This window comes from Moschus berezovskii, chromosome 18, assembly GCF_049115385.1.
Source record: "Moschus berezovskii isolate FMDL1 chromosome 18, NW_MosBer_1.0, whole genome shotgun sequence".
NCBI classification, from domain to species: domain Eukaryota; kingdom Metazoa; phylum Chordata; class Mammalia; order Artiodactyla; family Moschidae; genus Moschus; species Moschus berezovskii.
Window position 1 is genome coordinate 58532874 of NC_142477.1, and position 24959 is coordinate 58557832.

At 37.6% G+C, this 24959-nt stretch overlaps 1 protein-coding gene across 9 annotated transcripts in view; it reads right to left on the reverse strand.

Annotated features, from left to right (window-relative positions):
* PDE4D (phosphodiesterase 4D) overlaps positions 1-24959 on the reverse strand; it is a 1698276-nt gene that overhangs the window by 1332511 nt on the left and 340806 nt on the right. The window contains exon 1 of one of the 9 annotated variants that reach the window (XM_088827711.1): positions 9304-10331. The exons of the other annotated variants lie outside the window; for them this stretch is intronic. The gene's annotated coding sequence lies outside the window, so the exon portion shown is untranslated. Of the gene's footprint in view, positions 1-9303; positions 10332-24959 lie in introns of those variants that run through there. 9 annotated transcript variants of the gene reach the window in all.

The window sequence follows — 24959 nt, forward strand, 5'->3', positions numbered from 1 at the left end:
GGCAAGGTTGTATGTGTAAAATCTGTTTCAATGAGGCCAGAACAGAGAAAACCCAAGCTGTGTGATAGAGAAATGGTCCCAAAGATATTTCTGAAGTCCTGTATCCAGATCTCACATATCTGACCCATTTAATTTGGGTTATCATCACTATCTAGTATCTCCAACAACATCCATGCCTGAAAACAATACATGGTAACATATCAAAGAGATAAAGTAACCAAAAATTGTGTGGAAAAATGCACAGCCCAAAGGGATCATAATAAATAATTCAAATGATACTATAATAATCCTATTAAATGATTCTCTCCTATGAGACCAGCCATGATCTCTCTCTCAGAACGACAACCCCAAATCTTTCTGTTTTGAAACCCTACTACATTGCCAGCTCCGTCCATAGCATTATGAGGCCCAGTAAAAAAAATCAAGATCTCAGTTCATCTGTGGAGATGAGATATTCATAATGGAAACACTGGCATACAGTTTAAGAGATTATGTGCCAAAAATGAGTTCCACTATCAGCAAAGGCTGGGGATGCCCCACTGTGAGCTGTCACAGTATGGGGTAAGTGAACTCCCTTAGTCAGTCAATTATTTAATACATTCCCTCTAATCACTCTCTTGTTAACCCCGTTTAAGGTTGGTTTTTCACAAACAAGATCTGTAACAAACTGTTCTATCTTTGTTATCTACCAAAAAAAAACCCACTTTCACATTTTAATGCTTTGTGCACAAAGTGGCTCAGTAGGATATGTACATTTAAATAGCTTCAATTAAAGCAGTTTTAAGCAAATACAATTTGTTTAAAAGTTTAGTAACATTAAGACACAATGAAATACTGTGGGAAATACTTTAAAATAGCAGATATTAAGCACACTCTGGCTACCATTATAGTTCTGTTCTCCTAAGACAATGATTTAGTTACTGACAGAAGTGTAGGCAGGTCTTGCCTTTTGAGTACTAAGCCTTTTGAATCAAGGAATAATCCTACTTCTTTACAACTTTAAATCTTTTAAGTCTCTGATCAATTCTTCCTGGGTTAACAAGAGGATCAGCAATAATTTTCCTAGCACTGATGTTTTGCCTTAGTTGCACATGATGGTCCAAAATACTGCAGTTCTGGTCTATAGCCTCAAGTGTTGGTCAATCCCAACTCAGGAAGCCACATCACAGGTGTGCTTTTGAAACAACAGAGATGAGACAGTGTCTCAGAGCCAGTGCTCTGAACCGCTACCACACACTGCATCCTTCTACAGACATAGAAAGGCTATAGATGTTTCTCAAACGCTTGTGCGCCAAATTGTGTAAAACAGGTTATTTCACAAAGGTCCAGGAAGCATGATTATTACCAACCATTTCCACAGCAGTCAGCATGGTACATATTCACAACACATGAAGAAGCCTTAAACTCAGCCCATGGAAGAAAAGAGGCAAAGTGAAACCTCTCTGAAGCTAATGTATTTTCCAGCTTCAAGAAAATTTAAAGAGCATCTCTGCAGACAGTGAGGAATAACAAAAAAAATTTTTAAAGGTCTTCAGAGGCTGAAAAGAAGAAATATGAAAATTTAATGAAAACTGAACATGTGCAAATGCAGCAGCAGCCATACCACTAACAGAAAACATTACTGAAAACCAGAGGAGAGGATATTAAATAATTCCAATTATTCCTAAACACTTGGAGAAGAGGATTGCTGAAACTTAACTAAAAGCTCAGAACTCATATAAATACCTCAAAGGAAAATCTCATGGGAATAAGATTATCAGGAAGCATGTAACTCTTAAATATAAGATATATAGTCTTCAAAGAACAACAGAAAGAAGCCATGGCTAAACACACATACACACACACACCCATTTCAAGAGAAAGTCACAACTGTCATTCATTATGACACATATTCATTAAATTTACTATGTAGTATAGTGCTAGGCATTTGAAGACCTATAATACCCTTTCATGTTAAAACTTTAATGGCTATTATTTTTCCTAAAACTGTCAGGTTCCAAGGCCACTGTTCAGGGCCACTGAACAGACCATTCTTAAAACAGCAGTCCCATTATTTAAAATTTTATGGAATAAAATTTTTACATTAGAAATAATTTCAGATCAATATGGGAGTGCCAGCTTTTTATTTTGCAAACTCAGAGCCATTACAAAATAATTGCCACTTACTATAATGTTTCCTTTTTTTTAAAACAAAGGGAAATTTTAACAATTAAAATAGGAAAGTCAGACTCTCAGATGAAAATGCAATTTTTCAAGAAAAAAACTATTGTTGTTTTCAAATGTTTTTTCTGGTTCATTCTCTCTTCTACTTTTTGGTATTCCAATTATGCCTATGCTGCTGTCAAATGATGGTGTCTCACAATTCTTTGAGATTCTGTTTCTCTTCATTATTTTTCTGTTATCTAGATTATATAATCTTTATCATTGTATCTTTACTAATTCTTTCTTTTGACAGGTCAAATCTTCTGTTGAAACCCTCTAGTAAAATTTTCATTTAGGTAATTTCAACTTTCAACTCCAGAATTTTTATTTGGTTCTTTTTAAAATAATTTCTATCTTTTTATTGACATTCCCTACTTGATGGAATACTGTCATCATATCTTCCTTTACGTTTTATGATATTCTTTAATTCTTTTTTATTAAAGTACAGTTCCTGTATGATATTATATCATTTATAGGTGTACAGTAGAATGACTCATAAGTTTTAAAGGTTATATTCCATTTATAGTTATTATAAAATATTGACATATCCCCCTTACTGTAAAATATATCCTGCTAGCTTATTATATAGAGCTCCCCAGGTAAAAAATCCACCTGCTAATGCAGGAGACACAAGAGATACAGGTTCAATCTTTGCATTGGGAAGATCCCTTGGAGCAGGAAATGGCAACCCACTTTAGTATTCTTGCCTGGAAAATTCCATGGACAGAGGAGTCTGGAAGACTACAGTCCATGGGGTCACAACGAGTTGGACATGACTGAGCACCTGAGCACAGTTTATTATACACCTAATAGTACACACCTCTTAATCTCTTACTCCTATCTTGCCCCCCCCCCACCACTGGTAACCGTTAGTTTGTTTTCTTTATCTGTGTCTGCTTCTCTTTTGTTATATTCATTAGTTTGTTGTATTTCTTAGATTCTACATATAAGGGATATTATACAGTATTTATCTTTGACTTATTTCACTTAGCATAACACTCTCAAAGACCATCCATGTTGCTGTAAGTGGCAAATTTTCGTTTTCACGGTTGAGTAGTATTCTACTGGGTATATGTGTATGTGTGTGTATACACTACATCTTCCTTATACAGTCATTCATTGATGGACACTTAGGTTGCTTCCATATCTTGGCAACGGCAAATAGTACTGCTATTAAATATTAACAGTGAGGCACGTGTATCTTTTCAAATTAGTGTTTTTTTTTCCTATCCTTTAATTCTTTAAACATATTTATAACAGTTGTTTTGAAATTTTTGTCTGAGAATTCTGACATCTTGGTCCTCTCATATGCAATTTGTCTTGCCTCCATTTTTATCTCACGTATGAATCACACTTTGCTGTGTTATTTTTTGCATGCCTTATAATTTTTTTGGTTGAAAACTGGACATTTTAGACAATATACTTCAGCAACTCTGGATACTGACTCCTACACCGTGGGGTTGTCATTGTTTTGCTTAATTGTTTAGTGATTTGACTGGCCTATTTCAGTGAAGTCTATTTCTCCTGCAGTTTGCAACCACTGATGTCATTCTTCACAGGGCACAGGCTTGGGCATGCCCACAGTCACCCCGTGATGACAGTGATTTTAGCATGGCTCTCACTGACTGCCAATTTCCTAGATCTCAGTTAAGCTCTGTGCCTCTGTTAGTAAAATACAAGGCTATTAGCGTCCGTTAATTGCTGGCTGATTTCTCTGTTGTTTTCAACAATTACCTGAGGGATAAATTGCTCCACAGTTTAATCCAGTTCAAGCAGAGGCCCTTCTGGTAGTTTGGGGCTTGCTGGAACTGCAGAAGGACTATTGTTAGCTATCTCTTTCTCTGGTTCTATCTGGTAAACTTCTAGCTGGCCGATAATTTATCTTTTTGTTACCAAGGAGCTAGCAGCCTCTTAATTGTTCACTCCCCCAAATCTTCATTTTTCTCAACACCAGTCTAAGACTTGAATGTTTTCACATTCTAATCCAAATAGGGTCAGTTCCTTTGGAAAGAGCTATGGGGTTCTCTGTCTTATAACCAGCTGTCCTCCTGGGAAAATTCTCTGCGCCACTGCTATAAATCTGGGCAAAGGATTAGTGGCCTGCTTCTCTCAGAGTAGCCCCTGCTTGTAAAGCAGGTGCCTCTAGGGAGAGCAGCCTCTGGTCTTCTAGACTTACTTCTTCTGGTGTGGAACCTCTGTCCTGTGAGCAAGTCGGGATAAGGATGCCTGAAGCCCATCATCCTCGGTCTACCCTGCCTGGGATCACGCTTTTACCCTATAAGCTGCAAACAGGAGCCCTAGACTTTTAAGTCTTCTTGCCTGGAACAGAGTTCTACAACATAGAACTGAGGAGAAGTATTAGAAATGCTGGTGGCCTGCCCCTCCTTAGAAGAGACTGTAACCCTAGACTAGAAGTTGGGGAGAGAGGAAGTTTCACATTTTTTTACTACAACCACCTGGAGTGTAGGTTCTCTTATGAGAACCTGGGGATAGAGAGAGAGAGAGTGGGTCATGGCTTAAATGCTGTAAACGCTAGCTCTTTTAACCTCAAATTAGTAGATTTTCTTTAAATTTCCAGAGACTTAAATGGTTACGCCCTTAGCTCAATTTCCAGAGACCTAAATGGTTAGGTTTTTAAAAATAATTTTCACTCGTTATGATTATTTCAATGAGGAACCAGTCCACATGCTGCCAATTCAAAAGTAGATCATTAGCCTTTTTTCCTCATTGTGCTACAGACTGGTGAAAATTTTATAATAACTCTCTATCAGTCTGTAGATTGGCATTTATGGACCGGAGCCTAACAAGTTCCATTACGTTTTCCAAAGAAAGGCAACTCCTTAAAGAAAGCTCTAAAGTAGCATATCACATTTTAGTGTGCATGACAACCATTAGGAGAGATTTTTTTTTAAGTTCAGATACCATTTCCAACTCAGAAATTCTTATTTATGATGTTGGGGGTAAAACAAAAGAAACTGCACTTTTGTTTCTAAAAATTTAATTTACAAATGAATCATCTGACCACCTGGGATATTTGTTAATGAGATTTTTATTTTGGAATACTTTCAAGTTTACAGAATCTTGATTTTGCGAGGTACTATGGTTATGTAAGATGCTAATATTAGGGGAAGCTGGATAAAGGGTATCTTCTGGATGAGAATCTTCTGCACTGTCTTCGCAACTATTCTATAAACTAACATCAATATAATGTTATTAACTAAACTGCAGATTTTCCTAGGATTACATTAATTACTCCACTAATATCCTTCTTCTATTTCAGGATACCACATTGCCTTTAGTCTGGGATCTTCACAAAATGAAGTTTCTGCATTTATTTAAAGATATTTTCTACAATATTATTAGCTACAAGTATACTGAAGCTTCCCAGAGTTTTCTGAATCAGAGAGCACTTCTCCCACCATAAACCTTTCGTTAATTATACCTATCCATTCTTCTTTATCTATTCATCTGTTGCTGGACACTTAGTTTGGCAATAGTATTTAAATAATGATGCTATGAACGCTGGGGTGCATTATCATTTTTAATTAGTGGTTTCATTTTTTTTTTTTTCAGATATATACCCAGGAGTGGAATTGCTGGATAATGCTGTGCTATGCTGTGCTTAGTTGATCAATTGTGTCCAACTCTTTGTGACGCCATGGACTATAGCCTGACAGGCTCCTCTGTCCATGGGGAGTCTCCAGGCCAGAATACTGGAGTGTTTCTATGCCCTCCTCCAGGGGATCTTCCCAACCCTGGGATTGAACCCAAGTCTCCCACATTGCAGGCAGATTCTTTACCTTTTGAGTCACCAGGGAAGCCCAAGAATACTGGAGTGGATAGCCTATCCCTTCTTCGGGGGAACTTCCTGACCCAGGAATTGAACTGGGGTCTCCTGCATTTCAAGTGGATTCTTTACCAGCTGAGCTACCAGGAAAGCACTGCTGGGTCATATGGTAGTTCTATTTTTAGTTTTTTTTGAGAAACGTCCATACTGTTTTCTACAGTGGCTACTCCAATTTACATTACCACCATCAGAAGGAAATGACAACCCACTCTAGTACTCTTGCCTGGAAAATTCCATGAACTGAGGAGCCTGATAGGCTACAGTCCATGGGGTTGCAAAGAGTCAGACACGACTGAGCAACTTCACTTCACATCAGCAGTACAACAGTATTTTTTCCACATCCTTGCATTAACCTCAGTTTTAAATATTTTCTACTTTTTTATGTTTTCACATTGACTCTTGTTGTTTAGAAGTGCTTTCATTAATTTTGAAATCTATCTGGCTTTTTTTTGTTGTCTTTTTGCATAAATTCTTCGTTTCCTGGTAGTCAGATACTGCCTATTCCCAATTCTCTCTATTCTTTCCTTCTAGAATGCCTATAAAACACTGTATTTTCTCTTTCTCTCCAACATGTCTCAACTTTTCTCTCATATTTTCTTTTTCTCTTTAGTGCATTCTGATAGATTTTTTTACACCACATTAAAGTTGATTAATTCTCTCTTCAGTTATGTCTAGTTGGTTGTTTAATCCATTTGATAATTCTTTATTTCAAGTGCTATGTTTTCATTATTATAACTTCTACTTTTTAAGACCTAACTTTTCTTATTCATAATTTGCTTTCATTGCTTAGTCACTTTTAATATTCTTATTTTATACTATTCTATTAGATATTTCCATCATTTAAAGGTGTGAGGTTTTAATCCTGCTCATTGTTACATTTTATAACTCCTACTTATGGGGGCCTTTTTTCTTATGTTTTATAATTTTAGGTTATAATTTAATTTTTAGAAGGAATTTATCTGTAGGAAACCTATGAAGGTTGGATTTATGGTAATCTTCCTAAGAAGCTTGCAGATGATTTTTCCGGATGTTTGAGGGTTATCAGTGGCCTAGGATCCTTTGAGTTAATTTCTCAAGTTGTGTTTCTTCTCTGTATTATACAAGGAGTACATATTCAAATCCCAAATCTAAATGAGGCACACATCCACACATCTTCTTTTCTAAGACACATCTTTCTTATTTGTTCTGTGCTATTGGTGGATTTTCTTCTAGAGTCTCCCACTCAAAATCACAACTTTGTCTTGAAAATCTCTGTTTCAACAGAGTCTCAATTTTTCATCTCATATCTCTGCATGGTTGTTAAAACCAAAGCCCTTGCTTTAAGGAGACTAATCACATCCTCCCAAGAGTGACCACAGCATCATTCACATTTTTATCCCTGAGATTTTCAACTCCATCTATACTTCTGACTCACAGTGATACCTTTACTTCCTTTCAAGATCAGATATACAAGAAAGAGGATGTTTATTTAATCTAGTATTTCTAAGTGTTTGCACAAGCCACACTACTAAACTTATCAGCCAGGTTTCTAGACCTGAAAGTAAAAAATAGCTTCTTTTCTCTTGTGAGAATTAACACTATCACAGTTGGCAAGCTGAGTCATTATAAATTACCAATTGTGAAACTTCCAGTATTCTTGGGTTTTCCTTGTGGCTCAGCTGGTCAGGAATCTGCCTGCAACGTGGGAGACCTGGGTTTGATCCATGGTTGGGCAGGTCCCATGGAGAAGGGAAAAGCTACCCATTCCAGAATTCTAGCCTGGAGAATTCTGTGGACTGTATAGTCCATGGGGTTGCAAAGAGTCAGACACTTGAGTGACTTTCACTTCCACTTTAACCTCAAAAGTGTTTTATCCATACTTATTTTATACCTCTCAGACCCAGTTTCAGGAAACCATATCAAAAAATATATAATTAAGGTCCATACATAGCCCAGAATTCCAATTCCAAAACTTTACACTGTACATCACATGGATCCCAATAAGTCCTTCAATTTTTCTGGACTTTCTCAGAAGCTCTTCTAATCACATTTTCCTAGAATATCTAAGCACAGACCACTTTCCATTTAAGTTTTCTCTGCTCATTATCAACAAATTTCAACAACTTTTCTTTCTTTTCATTCATTTGATATAGCTTTTCTAAGTGCCTGCTATATTCCAGACACTGGGGATGTTGTCCAAAACAAATCTAACCCCTGGTCACAGAGTTTAAATCTTAGTGCAGGGGAAAGAAGACAAATATAAACAAATTAATATATTTTAGGTTGAAATAAAATTATAAATTAATATATTTTAGTTTAAAGAATATGAAATGGCCAAATTTAGTTTGAAGCAGATGAAATGGCCAGATTCTTGACTCACAAAAAAGGCAATTTCATACCATTTAACTTAATGGAATGTGACAGGTGATGATAAGTGCTGTGAAGAAAAGGCAGGGAGGGTAAGCAGATAGAGAGTGACGGGGTGGGTGTGTGTGCTATTTTAGATACCGTGGCTACAAAAGCCTCTCTCAGAATGTGCTGTTCGAACAGAGATGGAGATGAATGAAGAAGTGAGTGATGTGGATGGATGTCTGGAGGAAGGATACTTCAATGACAAGAATGCACATGTGAAAAGGTTCTCAGAAGGGAGTGTGGATGGCATAGTCAAGGCACAGTGAGGAAAGCAGAGGGACCCAAGTGGAATAGATGAACAGGGTGAGATGAGACCAGAGAAGGGGCCAGGGCAGACCCTATAATGCAACATCCGCCACAGTAAGAAACTGCCTGTCTCACTGCTAGTGAGACGTGAGGCCCTTAGAAAGTTTGGAAAGCAGAGTGGTGAAACCTGACTTGTATTTTCAGTGGTGTGGAGGCCAGCCTCCAGGGCAGAACGAGCACAGGGAACTTAGTGAGGAGGCTACTGCACTGGCCCAGGCGCTAGACCATTGTAACCAAGACTTGAGTGGTAGCAAGGGTAACAGGAGAGGCTGCACTCACAATTCTTTCATGACTCTTCTAATCTTTCTTTTTTAAAACTTATTTGCCTCACCAATGTTTTATCACAGCAAGTATATCATCAAGCTTTCATATCCTGAGTTTGGTGATCCTGGTAGCAAAATCATCGTGCCTACCTGCTAATTCTGATGAGAAACTTCTAGATCATTCTGAATTCAGCACCCCCAAAACCTACATTTGCACGTACCATAGCCTGACACACCTACATCACCACTCTACATCACGCATCTCTAATCGTTCTCAAGACAATGGCACCATACCTGATTGAGGAGGAGCTGGCATAAACTCTGCGAGGAGCACCACCAGAAAATGAACATGGGTCTCTTCCCAGCTACTGGAACTGACGAGAGGACTCAGCCTGAGCCACAGCAGGAGATTCATTCATGGCCCACAGTGACGCAAGGTCACTCCTCTGAGTAAGAAAACTTCCTGACTGTATCCTTGCAGCTGGGCCCCTTCCTCTGAAGTTTCTATGCTTTACAACTCCCTGAAAAGGAAGTTGTCTTAAGGGGGTTGTAGCCCTTTAGGGAGAAGCTGACCACACAGTTTCATGGCATGTTAATGCAACTTCTGCAACTTCTGGCCCCACTTCCCCCTCATACCCACAGAGGGCTCCATGTAGTCCATTCAACATTGAGGGAGAGTAATAAGTAATTAGCTGAGCAAGATCAATACCAGGTCGCCATGGCAGGATAGAAACCCAATTTCTGTCTCTCAGTGTCATGTATCATTCAAGAGCAAAGTATAATAATGTTTATAAAATCCAGTTGGTCCAAGAGAACAAGTCATGTCAAAATCATTGATCCACATATCTTAAGTTTAAAAAAAAAATCCTAAAATACAGTTTTCATGCAAAATGCAAAGAGCCTGCCAAGGAGAGGATCCGACATTAAAATATCACTGAAGTTATTGCTCAGTTCTAAGACTCACACACTGAAGACTTAACAGCATAGAGCCTATGTAGGGTCATAAGTAACAGTATTAAAATGAATATTCAAAACTTATTTTCTGAAAAGGCCTTTTGCAAAGACACAATTGGACATACTTTTATTTTAAAAAATCTTCATTTGCACTATGAAAAAAAACAAGAAAACAGAAATCAAAATGTATTCATCACCCTGGTTTTTCCTCTACTTGTAAATAAAACAGATACTACACCACTTAGTATCTGAACAAAATTAAGGTAGATCTGAAGTGATGATATTTAAGACTACCAAGGCTGAAAATTACAGCCTGAATTCAATCTGCTGTCAAAAGCACTTGAGATGTCAGATAATGTAAAAGAAATTTGATATAATGATTTAAAATTCCACTAAAAGGCCTTTCCTTGAATTTTGCTGCTGAAAATCCTCTTCTGCTAAAATTTCAAAGTTTCTTACAGTGTTTCTACATTTGCTCTCTGACCCCAGTAACTGAAAATCTTCCTTTTCTGTAGACACTGATTTTATCATAAGACACATTGATTCTGCAGAAAATTGGAGTCCACTTTAAGAGTTTTTCACAGCATGGATATTTTTTCCATTTAAAATTTTTGTTCACTTTTTCTAATACTATGAAAATAATATAATATTACTGAGGAAAATTTTTAGTTTGAAAGCTGATCCCAGATAAAAGCATGCTCTTCTGATGAACCTGTATCAGGTCCCCAGTCCCTGAGGAGTAAAGATTAGCATCTTTACAGGTAGGCTAGGAGTGTCACCAAGCAGGCAATAGTCTGGGTCTGGCTTGGCTCAAAGAAGCAAAATTTGAACAGAAGAGACCCTGTGTTCCTGGACCTCCTCAGTCTAGTAACTGATTATTTTCAAAATTTGAGATTAGGTGAATAACAAGGCTAAAAATGTATGGGGAGGGTAGAGAAATGCAAATCAAAACTACAGTGGGGTATGACCTCACACCAGTCAAAATGGCGGTCATCAAAAAATCCACAAACAATAAATGCTTGAGGGAAGGGAACCCTCCTACACTGTTGATGGGAACATAAATTGGTATAGCCACTATGACTTCCCAGGTGGCGCTAGTGGTAAAGAACCTGCCTGCCAATGCAGGAGACATAAGAAACATGGGTTTGATCTCTGGGTCAGGAAGATCCCCTGGAGGAGGGCATGGCAATCCAGTATTCGTGCCTGGAGAATCCCACGGATAGAGGAATTTAGTGGGCTACAGTCCATAGAGTCACAAAGAGTCAGACATGACTGAAGAGACTTAAGCACACACTCACGCACAGCCACTATGGAGGTTCCATAAAAAACTAAAAATAGAGCTACCATATGCCCTGCCGTCCCACTCTTGGGCATGTATCTGGAGAAAAACATGCACCAAAAGGATACATGCATCCTAATGTTCATCACAACACTGTTTACAAGAGCCAAGATATGGAAACAACCAAAGGAATGGATAAAGAAAGTGTGGTATATGCAATTTAATATTACTCAGCCGTTAAAAAGAATGAAATAATGCCATTTGCAGCAACATGGATGGACCTAGAGATTGTATACTAAGTGAGGTAAGTCAGAGAAAGAGATATTCTATGACACCACTTATTTGCAGAATCTAAAAAGGAATGATAAAAGTGAATTTATTTACAAAACAGACTCACAGACTTAGAAAGTGAACTTATGGTTGCCAGAGGGGAAAATGAACTTATCGGGGAAAGGGAGTTAGGGAGTATGGGATGGACAGGTATACATGGCTATATTTAAAATGGATAACCAGCAATGTATAGCACAGGGAACTCTGTTCAATGTTCTGTGGCAGCCTGGATGGGAGGGGAATTTGGGAGAGAATGGATACATGTATATGTATGGTTGAGTCCCTTTCCTGCACACCTGAAACTATTACAAAATTGTTAATTGGCTATATTCTAAAATTAAAAGTTTTTAAGAAGTGTGTGGGGGATGGAGAATATGGCATGAACATAATATTTAAACAAAGAAAGATACATTTTCACTTATAAATGAAATACCTTCTTTAAAAACAACCCCAGTCTAATTTACAAAATTGATACTCCCAAATCCACAGCTTACTTTTTCAATATTTTTTTGGTCAACCGTAAGCTACAGATTCATCTCAATTTGTTTAGTTAGATTGTTTCTAATGATATTTCAAAATAGCTGAAATTCTACTGAAAAAGGAGAGCCTTTGAAATTATGGTAAGCTAGTCATTGGGTTTTAGAGACAGTTGAAAGACGTGAAAGTATGTTGGTAGTAATGGCAGGGTTCTGGACTGACAGTGAGACGATGAGACATGCAGAAATGCAGGATTGTACCGCTTTCAGTCTCAGTTTTAAGATTTGATTCCTACAGAAGCAGTGGAAAATTGGAGCAGTATCTAAGAGGGCAGGAATCAACTAGAAGAAAAGCAATATACTCAGGACTGTACCTAATCCTTCCGGCTGGCCCCTTTTCCTCCTCATGGATCCTCTTTATCAATAAATTTTAAAAAGTGTTTATACCACTCCTGGGCTCTATCTTCCATTCCATGCCACATCTTAGGGGAAAAGCTATAAAAATATATAGGTGAACTAGAGCAAGAATTTGACTCCGACCATTTGGAACTTGACTAGAGTGATGAACAGACCAGACTGAATTTTGGAGATAGTACAGTACTGGTGGATTAAGCCAATGCTTTGAAAGGCCAGTAATCACCGGACTACAAAGAAACAGCTCACCAGTAAATGGGTTTACCAGCAACTAAAGGCCAAAAGACAATAGTGCTGAGCACCAATTTATTGAAACTAATCAGATGGCAAAGACTTAACCAGAAAGCACCCATGGTTCTCCTGATAACATCTGAAAGCCAATTTATTGAAACTAATCAGATGGCAAAGACTTAAACAGAAAGCACCCATGGTTTTGCTGATAACATCTGCTCTCCAGGTTTCAACCATTTAATTTTTAATCTAGGCTCCTATAGCACAGGCTCTTTGCACCTTGCCCCAGAGATTCTGAGTAAATGCATTTTATTTTTAGATGTCTCCTTTCTTGACACAGGGTTCCACAAATATGAAAAAACAAGTGATCCCCCAGGCATGCCAGGGGTTGTTGTCTCCTCTCTTACCTGTGGTCTCCTGGAAGCATTTAAAATAACAGTTAGCTGAGAAATGTTTTCCTGCAGAACAAGACACTTTTCCCTTGGCCCTAAAATGGGTATGCACTGAAAGGATTGAGTCTGCTTTGGAACATTAGGTTGGCCCTTTTTTATAAATTGAAGGTGCTTCAGAGTTAAGAGGCTGTCTTAATTTTACAGTAAAGAGCTCTCCTATGAGAACATAAGAAAAATCTCAGGTGGCGTTTTTATTAAAAACATTATTATTCCCATTCTAGCAAAAGAATTTATTGTGAGGAGAAAAGTCACACCATCTTAATTAATGTTATTCCCTTTTCTTTATAGAGGCTCATCTCTAACATGCTCAGAATTAGTACTGAAGTCAAGGGTATTAAATCAAAAGGAGCCAACTGTCTTGATGGTTTCCAAAATAACAATTCAGAATGCATTTGTCAATATTTCACAAACTATATGTCCCAGATTAATCTGTAATAATGGGACAGAGTAAAACGGAACCTGACTCAATGATAAATCACTCTGGGAACTATGTGGTGTGATAAACTGCTAATTCAACAAAGCCATCAACATATTACACCTTTAGAATCTTTCATGCTTCTGACAAGAATTCTCAATCAACCTTGATTCTTGGAAGAGTATATCTTTGATACAGCTCTTCTTTCTACAGTCCTAAAATTGTATTTTAGCCAGAGTTGATAAACAAAAGGTAACATAATCTTGTCAAAGTAAAGACTGCTGTTTCTCAAAGGAAAGAATTGCTATGTGGGAGACTAAATATGATGCCCCTGTTCTTAGTCTAAGATCACTTGAAAACTGGAGTCCAAGCTTCAACCAGAAATGTCAGTATTACAATGAGAGGCAGGAAAATATTTCTCTTCATTAAATCATTAAGCTTCTGAGGTCATTCATACTCATTCATACATGTTAGTATCCTCATTCCCCCAGAGAACTCAAATGGGAATAACTCTGTGGATATTCAGTAAAAAATGTTATCCTGTTCAGCTCCTATCTTTAGACTGGTGAAGCATTGCTGATTTCATTTTACAGACAAAGGAAGTGATTCCCAGAGCATCTCTGCTGCCAGAATTTACCTGTCTTTCCAACTAAACCAAAAATACTAGTAATTGGTAACAATATACAGGGTTTCCCTTGTGTCCTTTAATGTAATCTTGCAGCACAAATTGATTAGAGCTTCAAAATCATCTAGGAAAGCCAAGTGCAAAATTAAGTAGACTCCTTACAGTGCAAGAAGCAGGAAGTATTAGTAGTTGTTAATAAAAACAGACCATGTCATCATGATGTTTAGACATAATATGATTCAGATAGTAATGAGATATGAGGTTTTGAAAAATCATTTAATTTTGTGTCTCAGGCTCCTAGCCTGTGAAATGAGAATATTAATGGTATCTACATCGTAGAGTCATTGAAGAAATTAAATGAGAAAACATGCATTAAGCATTTAATGTAGTGCCTGTCATATAGTAAATGCTCAATTAGTACAGCTATTAATATACAATATGAGTGTTGATTAATGAGCATTGTTTTATGCATGAAAAAGCATGGTCCCAATACTTTCTAAAAGGGGAGGACTGCTACCTGACTTCAAATTTTGTTTCCTTGGGACAGTGTCATATTCCTTTCTATAAGTTCAGCAATTACCCTTCACATCAGACCATGTTAACTATATCAGTTGAGGTTAGAAAGAGCACCTTTATTTCAGCTTTACCAACAGTAATTCATTGGAACACTCATTATCCACAAGGAGTCTCTCTTTTACATGCCATGATAACTATTCATGACTAATTTTCTATTTCCTAAAAAACATTCCAGTATCTCAAGATATTAGTCTTTGCAGTCAGTGAGAAGGAGGTTCCAGTCCTGACTCTACTGCTTACTAGCTGTGTGACCTAGGCAACTCACTTCTCTCTGAGCCTCAATTTCTTCATTTGTAAGTGAACATAATTATAATGTAGAAGGCTGTTATATGTATTAAGCAATTTAAATTCACAGTTACTTGCTCTTTATCAAGTTCTCAAGAATAAACTTGCTTTTGGCTTTGATTTACTCTTGGGTCTGAAAAGTAGCCTGTATTAGACAATGTATTTTCCAATTCCAATCTAACCTCAGCAAGTTATTACTCAAACATTGCTTCTGTACGTCTTTTTACATTTCTCTAAATTGATGATGTCGTTTTGAATTATAATCTTTATGTTTAATAAGCTCATCATCTGTCTAGACACATACATCATCAAAGAAAAAGTTCATGATTTCAGTATTACATTTGGAATCTCAGAATTTAATTCTAGTGGATAAACATCAGAGCATTTCTTCCACGCATCTTTACCAAGCCTAACTTACATGGAATCTCCAGGAAATTAATGTCACCAAATTATCACTCCAATTAGCAAAAAGGAATACTCTCTATTCTAAACTGCTGCCAAAACTGACACTACGTGTAGATTTCCAAAATCACATAATCAACACAATCAAGGATATTATCTCAAATTCACCATCAACTGGCCCATTGCTTTTATAGTTTAAATATCTTTAACATGGCCTCATCAGAAAAGCAAAAGCATCTTTTTTAAGTATTTTAAAACCACTTATTTAAAGATTAAAGGACAGACAAAAAATCTGAGTCTAATTTATTTCACAAATGCTTAAATTACAGTTGCATTTAAAATATGAAGTCAATAACCCAAAACACATGTGTCCCCAACCATCCAGAAATGTACTCACAACTTGAATCTCATGAATGTTTTAGAATAAAAGCTAGGCAAATAACTACATTTACTAAATAGATATTACATGAAAAACTTTCTAGTCAACACATTGAAAAGTATAAAAGAAATATAACTGGCTCTCCCCTCAAGGAAATAATAATACACACTCATAACCAAGAGGACTGATGTGCTGTGCTTAGTCGCTCAGGCGTGTCCAACTCTTTGCAACCCTATGGACTGGAGCCCGCCAGGCTCCTCTGGCTATGGGGATTCTCCAGGCAAGAATACTGGAGGGGGTTGCCATGCCCTCCTCCAGGGGATCTTCCCAACCGGGGATCGAAACCAGGTCTCCGGCATTGCAGGTGAATTCTTTGCTGTCTGAGCCACCAGGGAGGCCTGACAGATCAACACATTTTGTAGATGTGAACTGACACAGGTGCATGAAGAAGTGCCCACACTGACAGGGAAAGGAGTGGGCTTGGGAAAAACACATATTGGGGTAGAAATTAAAAAAGTTGAATTTTAAATTACTTAACAATAAGACAGAGTCTAAAATTCACACAGAAAAGATGGCCTAGGAGAAACTGAATTTAATCCTATGTGCAACTAAGGAGGCACTGTACAATCTTAAAAGGAAAAACAGTGATAAAAATAGTATTGAGGCAAAACTATCCTGAAATAATTTCCACCTTTTCTTAGAAGTTCTGCACAAAACCTTTACTTTTAAGGAGCCTTTTTTTTTTCTTTGTTACAGGACAATTTTCATGACTTTAGCAGTTCCCAAACTAATTCTGAGTTTTTTATGTAAGACAAAAAATTACTATTTATTTTAAAACTATGATCTGCATGCCTCGATACAGTTTTTAAAGTTTCTATCTTGTTGTAAATGGTATCCTTAGCTTACAGTGTGTATGGAGGCATTTAACATTTAGTTCCCTGATAAAATGACAAGGGACTGAAATAGACTGCAGGAAACTTACATTAACTTCCGTCACGTCCAGTTGTTTGGGGAGTGAAGCTATGTGAGAGAAAGCATTACTGCCAGCAGATGCTGACAGAACCCAGCAGCTCCTCAGACAAAATGGACATTTCTCCGTCAATAAGGGCCCCTCACCTCTGAGGAGTGTCTGAAGCAATCCCAGCAGCAGGGGGATGTGATTTGCTGAATACAGACACATTCTGTCTCCTCTCCTAAAATGAGGTTGATTCTCATTACTCTTAAGGAGTCACGCAATCTGTTGGCAATTTGCTCCAGTGAAGAGCAAACCACATTGAGTGGTTGCAACACTTTAGACCTGCAAGAGCAGCAGAAGCAGAAGGTGCCCACAGTCCCCCGTTGACTGGCGATTTCTGGACCTTTCTAATAATAACTGAGACGAAGGGGCAAATGAAGTCTGTCACACACACATCACTAGCCAGGCCTGGTTTTTGCAATGCTGAACTAATAGAAAGAGGGGACCATTTAGTAACTAACCGTGTTACAAAACAGTCCACAGTGCAGCCTGCTCTGGCTGCCAACATTGATGGCAGCATTGCTCGGGTTCATACTGTTGCCTTGGCATCACCTAAAGCAGTGGTGTGTGCCTGCACCTGCAGAAAACAGCATGCTCTATGCAATGAAGCATTCATACAATTCAGTAGGAAAAAAAATGGACAAACATAAATTGGCAATTCATAAAAGAACAAATATATATGAAAAGCTTTGACCTCACTAATAAGACCACAAAATGAAACAAAATCAGGAACCATTTTTCCAATAAAATTAGTCAGTATTTTTCAAAGTTAAGAAAAAATCACTACTGGTGAATTTACATTGAATTTAGAATGTTCCTACCTGTCAGAAACAGCAAATATTTTACAAATATAATTATGGAAACATCATAATCAAATATACAAATTCTGGCAAGGCAATGAAATGAAAAAACCACATGGTGAGATTTAGGATTTTCTGTTTTATAATTTTAAAATTCTTACCATTGTTTGTATAATAAATAATTTAGCTTTTTAAAAAAGGAAAGAAATAGCAAATACTGACACAAACATCTGAAAAGTAGTTTGCTAATAGGTACATTATGCTTAAAAAATACCCAAAGGAAAAACAGGAAAAAACTTCATGTTCAAAAATATTTAATTCAGCCCTTTTATATAGCATCTGAAGATAAAGATAAAATTTATTTCTCTAAATAAATAAAAAGAAAATGAGAGAGGAAGCTTAATAAGAAATAAGATAATAAAAGTATAAATATTTAAGAAAAATACACAGGAACAATTTTAAAATTCTGTTTGCTAAAGCTAAGTCACCTGGGACTTATAAAGCTTTTAAATTTTTATTGTGAAATATTTCTTACATACAAAATAGTGCATATAATGATTATAAACACTTTATATAGTTTCGAGTGAAAAAAGTAGGCTTCCCAGGTAGCCCAATGGTAAAGAATCAATCTGCAAAGCAGGAAACGTGGGTTTGCTCCCTGGATGGGGAAGATTCCCCGGAGAATGAAATGGCAACTCTCTCCAGTATTCTTGCCTGGGAAATCCCACGGACAGAGGAGCCTGGGATATCATCTATGAGTCTGCAGAGTTGGACACAGCTTACCAACTAAATAGCTGCAAGTCAAAAAATCAGGACACGGTTATATATAGCACATGATTACAACTGTATATAAAAATTCCTTTTGCATAAAATATGTCTAGAGGGAAATAATTAGAAGTCTTGACAGTGATGATTCTTTGGTAGTAAAATGATAGGTAATTTTTTTTCCTATTTTTCCCTACTTTCAAAATTTTATTTAACTTCTGTTAAATTGAAGCTCATTATATTTACTATCTCAACTTCAGATGCTAAATTGGAGAAGTGTCAGAACCATCATATTCAGCTATTTATTTTTTTCAGCAAATATTTATTGAGTTCTTCCTATGTTCACAAAACATCAGATATTAAAGAAGGATAAATGCATATGAGACATATTTCATGCTCTCCAAAAGGTCATAAGAAACACTACAGAATGATGGAATAACAGAGTAGAAAAATAAACTCATCATAAATTTAATGAATTAAATTCATAAGTACACAGTGGCAATATCCAAGATGAAAGATGAAGCACATTTCATCGGGTCTTGTCCCTTCCTTATCCATTGATAATCTGGATGAATGTCCCCAATTAACAAATCCACATCCTTAGGCAGAATCTAGACTCAAGCTGATGGGAAAGGTTACCCAGACTCAGGAAAGAAGCCAGTAACAACTGCTTGAAAAGCTGTCCTTTGCCCTTCTTTAATCTCCCTGTGATTCTCTATGAATAATTTTATTCTGTTATCTTTATAACCATAAGAAACTCATAAATTTCTGATCTTAGATAACATCTTGCCTAAAAATTCCATCCAATTCAAAATCTAGTTTATAATAACATGCAGCTCAAAAATTTTCAAGGCAGTGTCTTCCATTTATGAACAGTTTGACTCCATTCAACACATTTGTTAAATATCTTTTAGATGTCCAGTGCTAGATTAGGCCCTATTTACACAAGATGACGAAGAAAAGGCCCCTACCCTCAAAGAGGTCATGAGGCAAAAGGAAACCATGGAGCATGCCAACTATTTTCTATGGCTTATTTATAGAGCCTCAAATGCTCTCCTGGCAGTTTTACTACATTTCTAGAATGGGCACTAAGGAAAGAATGGCTATTTCTGCTTTGCAGATAAGCCCAGTTAACAGTGGGTGGCCTTAAGATAGTATTAGAGGGAAAAATGAATCATAGGTGGATAACTTTAGAAAACTTTTCTTGAAGATTTATAATGTACCTTTTTTTAAGGCTCAAGTATTTCAGTAAAGAAATCTATTTATATTCATTTATTCTTATGCACCCCACCATCATCACCATCACTACCACCTATTTTTAAAATGGGATCATTTTTTCATCTTATATCTGTTAATATTTCATGGAAAACCCACAGGGAAAAGCTACTCTAACCTGGACACACATTTAATGGTGATAAGTTGAAGCTCAGAAACACATAGTAAATCATGCACTCTAAGTCAAACTGGTAGCTCTGGCAGAAACAGCATTGGATCCGAGGACACTAAATCATTCTGGTATTCATCCAATGTCCTATAGATCATACACATCAATGTCACATTTTTAAAAAATCAAATATTCTGGATATTGATTAACAGAACCAGCACGATTTTAGCAGAGAGCAGGGAAATTCCAGCAATGCATAGAGTTGGCAAAAATAAAAAAAGTGAAGCTCTAAGTGAATGTAAGTCAACACTACAATATGAATTTAAAGTAGAAAAGCCTCTGTTCTCCATCTAGAGGAGAGAAGACAAACTAGTCACACGCTGAAGGGACTGGAGCCATCGTTCTTTAGGGTAGGCGTGTCCTCTAGCTGTCAATCTCTTCCAGGACCACAGACAATGGTGGTACATGGATACAACATGTTTCCATAAAGCTGGTCATCCCAGTGGAGGGGATGAAGAACAAAAACTGACAATAACAGGATCCTTCTCTGAAAACCATCTAACCACACAGTGGGTTCCTAAGGGAGCTGGTGTCCTCTACATTGGAAGTTTCATTAAAAAATAGGATAGATTATCATCTACTGGGAAATGTATAAGAGCAGTTACGCCTAAAGAAAAGAGATGGACTTGATAAAATTTCAGAGTCATCATCAGCCTTTTGAGACAGCCTGTGAGTCAAAGGCTGGCCATGCTCCCTGTGTGCTACCTAGAGACTGCCTCATATTCTACTTCTTTGCCTAACATTTTGATCATTTTATTGTTTACTGGCATCTCTGTCTTCCCAATGAGGAAACATGAAAATGAAAGATGACTGGAAGCAAATTATTACATTGATTTCTTTCTTAGAAAGATTTTTTAACATAAGATATAACAGTAAAGGGTATAAATTATGGCTAAAATATGATCTGGATTACCCATTCATTTTTGCATCCCATTTCTTGATCAAATAGAAACAGTATGAATACTTGAGCCTATCATTGACCAGGCTACATTAGAGAGGGGTTGCTCTAATGAATGTTCCAAACTGAGACTTTTCAGAACCAATTTTTCTACTCCAAATCAGAAACCATGAAGGTTTGAAACAATTTCCTTTCCCCCATATATCCTGTCCCACATATCTTTAAAAATCTACTGCTAAAAAGAAATGGTTCTGAGAAGGCTTTAGAGGAGTTTCAACATGTAACTAAGTTAACTACTTTTCCATTCAATATAACTTTAAATTAAAACAAAATAAAACAACTGCAACAATAAAATCCCTCCATTTAAAATATGTATGCTTTTGGTGTATCAGAATTAACACTGATGGTCTCTAGATGAATTTTACTCATCATGACACAAGGGATAGACTGAGTTTCACACTTACAACTTAAGGATAATGTCCAAGTTTAAAGATTTTAATGATTTTTTAAAAAAATCAATTAGCATTGGTCAAGATGAAAATATAATCCTATTAGCACTACCTAGAAGAAAAGCCTCTTAATTACATAAGAAAAAAAGAAATTGACAATTTCCTGAGTTCCAAGTATGCATGAATCAGATAAAAACAATATTTCTGAAGCTTGTTAGTTTTTTGAATTCCCCCAATACTGCATCCTATGTTACATTCAACAGAAGAACTATAGTTTTCCTGTGTCCTTTTGGCACTAATTATGTCCAATAATTAGGTGACTGATAGAACTTCAGTGCAGTCTGTGTAATTCAGGCACAGAGAAATTACCTCCATCCAGTCTCTGTAGTCTCCTCGACAATCTTCCATCTCAGTGCATGACAGAGAGGGGAAAGATAAATACACTATAGTCCATAGGATTTGCCACTCCTACCCAGAAAGATTATTATCACCTGGATTTAGCAAAAATATTGATTGCACCATGGTCTGAAACATACTTGTAGAACTGTTGAATGCAGAAACAATTGTAGAATGGATAGCACCAATACCTGAATTGGTTCTTCAAACACTGAAAAGAACACGTGGTCTGATAACTAATTTAAATGACTTGTAAGTGGGGTCACATTATAGAAACCAGAAATCACCTTCCAAATACATTGCCAAAGCAATCTTGAGAATGGAACTGGAGGAATCAACCTGCCTGACTTCAGACTATACTACAAAGCTACAGTCATCAAGACAGGATGGTACTGGCACAAGGACAGAAATAGAGATCAATGGAACAAAATAGAAAGCCCAGAGATAAATCCACGCACCTATGGACACCTTCGGAGAAGGCAATGGCAAGCCACTCCAGTACTCTTGCCTAGAAAATCCCATGGATGGAGGAGCCTCGTAGGCTGCAGTCCATGGGGTCGCTAAGGGTTGGACACGACTGAGCGACTTCACTTTCACTTTTCATATTCCACTTTCACACATTGGAGAAGGAAATGGCAACCCACTCCAGTGTTCTTGCCTGGAGAATCCCAGGGAAGGGGGAGCCTGGTGGGCTTCCATCTATGGGGTCACACAGAGTCGGACACGATTGAAGTGACTTAGCAGCATGGACACCTTATCTTTGACAAAGGAGGCAAGAATATACAATGGAGAAAAGACAGTCTCTTCAACAAGTGGTGCTGGGAAAACTGGTCAGCCACTTGTAAAAGAATGAAACTAGAACACTTTCTAACACCATACACAAAAATAAATTCAAAATGGATTAAAGATTTAAATGTAAGACCAGAAACTATAAAACTCCTAGAGGAAAACATAGGCAAAACACTCTCTGACATAAATCACAGCAGGATCCTCTATGACCCACCTCCCATAGTAATGGAAATAAAAGCAAAAATAAACAAGTGGGACCAAATTAAACTTAAAAGCTTTTGAACAACGGAAGAAACTATAAGCAAGGTAAAAAGACAGCCTTCAGAATGGGAGAAAATAATAGCAAATGAAGCAACTGACAAAGAATTAATCTCAAAAATATACAAGCAGCTCCTGCAGCTCAATTCCATAAAAATAAATGACCCAGTCAAAAAATGGACCAAAGAACTAAACAGACATTTTTCCAAAGAAGACATACAGATGGCTAACAAATACATGAAAAGGTGCTCAACATCACTCATTATCAGAGAAATGCAAATCAAAACCACAATGAGGTACCATCTGACAATGGTCAGAATGGCTGCTATCCAAAAGTCTACAAACAATAAATGCTGGAGAGGGTGTGGAGAAAAGGGAACCCTTTTATACTGTTGGTGGGAATGCAATCTAGTACAGCCACTATGGAGAACAGTGTGTGTGAGTGTGTTAGTTGCTCAGTTGTATCGACTCTTTGTGACCCCATGGACTGTAGCCCACCAGACAACTCTGTCCATGGGATTCTCCAGGCAAGAATACTGGAGTGGGTTGCCATTTCCTTCTCTGAGAACAGTGTAGAGATTCCTTAAAAAAATGGAAATAGAACTGCCATATGACCCAGCAATCCCACTGCTGGGCATACACACCAAGGAAAACAAAATTGAAAGAGACATGTGTATCCCAATGTTCACCGCAGCACTGTTTACAAGAGCCAGGACATGGAAGCAACCTAGACATCCACCAGCAGACGAACTGATAAGAAAGCTGTGGTACATATACACAATAGAATATTACTCAGCCATTAAAAAGAATGCATTTGAATCAGTTCTAATGAGGTGGATGAAACTGGAGCTTATTATACAGAATGAAGTAAGTCAGAAAGAAAAACACCAATACAGTACACTAACGCATATATATGGAATTTAGAAAGATGGTAATGATGACCCTATTTGTGAGACAGCAAAAGAGACACAGATGTAAAGAACAGTCTTTTGGACTCTGTGGGAGAAGGTGAGGGTGGGATGATTTGAGAGAATAGCATTGAAATATGTATATTATCATATGTAAAACAAATCGCCAGTCCAGGTTCGATGCATGATACAGGATGCTCGGGGCTGGTGCACTGGGATGACCCTGAGGGATGGGATGGGGAGGGAGGTGAGGGGGGATTCAGGATGGGGAACAGATATACACCCATGGTTGATTCATGTCAATGTATGGCAAAAACCACTACAATACTGTAAAGTAATTAGCCTCCAATTAAATTAATTAATTATAAATAAATAAATACATTGGCAATGTACACTTATTTTTCACTAATACTTTCTAGCTTTGTCAGCTAAACCTTGGTGAGAATCCCTCCCATGCTACAGGGTGCAGGTTCACAGGAACAGCGGTGATAAGGGGAAGGGTGAAAGATAGGAGGAGCTCACATCTGAAAGATAACCCTGGGGAGAATGGAAAGTGGAACCAAAACACAGTTGGAATCAAGTAAGATGTTCCTCGACTCTGTAATTTCTTATACTCTGGGTTGACCATTTGTTATTTGTGCAAGAAGACGAGGCAGCCTGGACCAGGATGGAGGAAAAGCAGTAGAGGGGAAATTGCTACAAACTATAAACAAAAACTCTGTCTTTGCAGCTGACAACTTCTGGGACTTCCCAGGGGAGCCAATTATTGTCGGTTGCTGAGGTGGGTTTGGTCATACAAACCTCCCTGCTGACTCCCACCTGCGCTACACCTACTTCCTGTGAAGCAACAAAGCCACTGTTAATGAGCTTCAGGACCACAGAGAGAGTCCCACTAAGAAGGCTACAGCAGATGTTCTTAGGGTAGCCAGCAGAGAAACTCCCTTAAAGTCTACTGTCTTATTGGAAACCAAGACACTTTAAAAATAATAACTGGGCTCATTCTTTCTTTCCACTCCTCTTTTCCTCCTTATTACCTGGGGCAACAGTGACCACACACCCGATTTAAATTCTAATCCAATTGCTCCAACTGCTAGGCCTGGCTCTTTTCATATGTGAGAGAAGTGATGTCACAGGAGTAAATTATAAATCCAGGGAAAGGGCAAATGACAAGAATTAGTCATAACTCTAGGGTCACTGCCTCCAGGAGCCCTGAGAGACACAGTTAACACAAGCCCTTCAAAACAGTGAAAGCAGAGTTTAGCAACATATGGGGAAGCTGTGTGGTCAACTTGCTCTTGTCATAAAATTCATCATGGTGTCTCCACTGCTTCAACATACAAAGCTCAGGATGCCTTGCGACTCCATTTAGTATAGCTCAGACAAACTGACACCAGTTTTGTTGTCCTGATA